Below are 2,142 nucleotides of genomic sequence, written 5' to 3'. Positions count from 1 at the left end.
CAAAAGACAGCGTTCCCTGTTTTTCTCTAAAGATGTCTTTAGACTGTGTCTTCCTAAACATTTTCCCTAACAAGTGTGCCATAGCCAAGTACAACACAGGAAACCGAGCTGATAAATATCAGAATACTAGAACCTCCAATTCCTAAAAGAGTGACTTACAAATAACAATTTTCCCTTTTTAACTCCTGGAGGAACAACTTAACCCTCTCTGGGCCAGAGGAAGAGACACCAAGTCTCCCTCTGTATTACTCGGTCTGCTATCACCGAGGGTTCATACACCATTATACAAATCCTTCCCCAGATCAGATCCTTTCCCGGATCAGAGTGAGAAACACTAAGTTCTCCTCTTTAGCTCAGTCTCAAACCACCTGGAGACCTCTCTGTGCAAATACCAGGGCCCTTTTATTTTCAGTGTATGTTCCGCCCACCTTTTACATACAGTTTAGTTCAGTTCAGGTAGTCTCTTGGGGGACGGCTTGCTTCTGCAGCTAACTGGGAACGCCAGCCTAAGGCTCCTCCCTTTCCTGTTCCCCCCTTCCTGTGAGCTTTCTACAGCCCCCTGCCCAGAGCCGGCTTTAGCAAGTGCAGAGCCCGATTTGTGGGGCTTGTACTCACCGGGCGGCGCGCCGAGTCTTCGGCGTTACCACAAATGGCCGTGCTCTGACCAGGGAAGCGGGGCCGCGGGGATTGCCACGGTCCGGCCAGGGGAGCGGGACCCTATTCGGGGGAATCGGCATACAGCCGGCCCTGCCCCTGCCCATAAAACCCACAGGTGTTCCTTCTTTCGCCCGGCAATGAACCACACCCTGCCAGCTCCAATTAATTCTCCCTAATGGGAGCTGGGGCTAACAGGGGCCGGGCCAGGTCTCCTGGATCAGGCTCAGCCTGGGCAGAGGCCACAGATCCCCTACTTTGCAGGTCTGCTGGTTCACAAGGCATCATGGGGCAGACCACCTGGGGGTGAAGTGGATAAGGCTCACCGGGTCCTCCTCCGTGCCCCCTGGCTGGCTCCACCTGTGTCTCCAGCGGTGCTAATGTCTTGGCACAGGCCCCCCCACAGCTGCCTCCTCAGCTGCCAGCTCAGTGTACTTGGTGCTCCAGGCCGTGAGGTCCTTGTTTTGGATCTTAGCGACGAAGCCTAGGATCTGCATCCTGGAGGTCTCCTTGGCAGCCCGTGCCCCCTACTGGAACTCAAACTTGGATGGATCTGTGTGGGGTATGCGGTTGTATTCCAGGTACTTTTGGCGAAGAGATTCCTCGGTCACCAATTTGTTGACATCCCCAAAGACCTCATGTCTCATTCCAGGGTCAACTCGTGGTCTCCTCAACAGCTCCCACCCAGGAGATTCTTTAGCATCATTCCCCTTCATGAAGAGGAAGCTGAGGATGATGTTGAGGAGGCCCAGGTTTGCTGTCCAATCATCCTTTTTCAGCTTCTCCACTTCCAGGCGCGGCAGGTTGCTGACCGGGATGTAGATGTGATGCTTGGAGTCTCTCCACCAGCTGCAGCCCAAAAACCTTCTGATCCACCTGAGCCGTCCTGTCTCATTCTGCCACAGAGGATGCAGCACGGAGGGCTTTCCTTTTGGGGGAACAGTCTGCACCGGCGGTACCAAAAGTTTCAACGCTCTCAGCTTGGTGAGCACAATCAGGTCTCGTGCCACGGAGAAAGTCTCTGGAGTGGATGGCAGCCCAAGCTCGACCATGGTACGCACTGGGGAGCTTACGTGCACTGGACTTGACGGCCCTTGTGGCACCAGAGTCAACGGTACTGGGGTTGGTGACTTTGCGGACCGGTCCAACATGGGACACAACTCCGAGGGAGGCACAGGCAGTGCCAGCAACCGCAAGGGGGCAGCAGGTTGTTTGTGCTGCTTCATCTTTTTCAGGGAGAGCGAGCGCCGCTGCGCTGATGGAGGTGCCAGAGACATCCAGTGCCAGGAGTCTTTGCCAGTGTCCGGGCATGGTGCTGACCCCTTCTGATGCCACAGGCGCTCTTCGAACCGACAAAGTCGGTGCCTGGTCTCGGGGCAGAGCTGAGGACATGGGGCTGAGCGCCGCTTCCATAAGTTGATGGGATTCCCCCAGGCACTTCAATCAGGAGTGGTGTGGGTCCCCCGTAGGCATTGGCTTAAGGCAGGT

General features: G+C 55.6%; 1 pseudogene; it reads right to left on the bottom strand.

Annotated features, from left to right (window-relative positions):
• Positions 1–875: 875 nt before the first annotated feature.
• LOC115643689 lies at positions 876–1,706 on the bottom strand (annotated as a pseudogene).
• Between the last annotated feature and the right edge of the window lie 436 nt (positions 1,707–2,142).

This window comes from Gopherus evgoodei, unplaced genomic scaffold (genome assembly GCF_007399415.2).
Source record: "Gopherus evgoodei ecotype Sinaloan lineage unplaced genomic scaffold, rGopEvg1_v1.p scaffold_67_arrow_ctg1, whole genome shotgun sequence".
Taxonomy (NCBI): domain Eukaryota; kingdom Metazoa; phylum Chordata; order Testudines; family Testudinidae; genus Gopherus; species Gopherus evgoodei.
The sequence above is the reverse complement of the archived record's forward strand: the minus strand, read 5'-3'. Positions and strand labels throughout refer to the sequence as shown.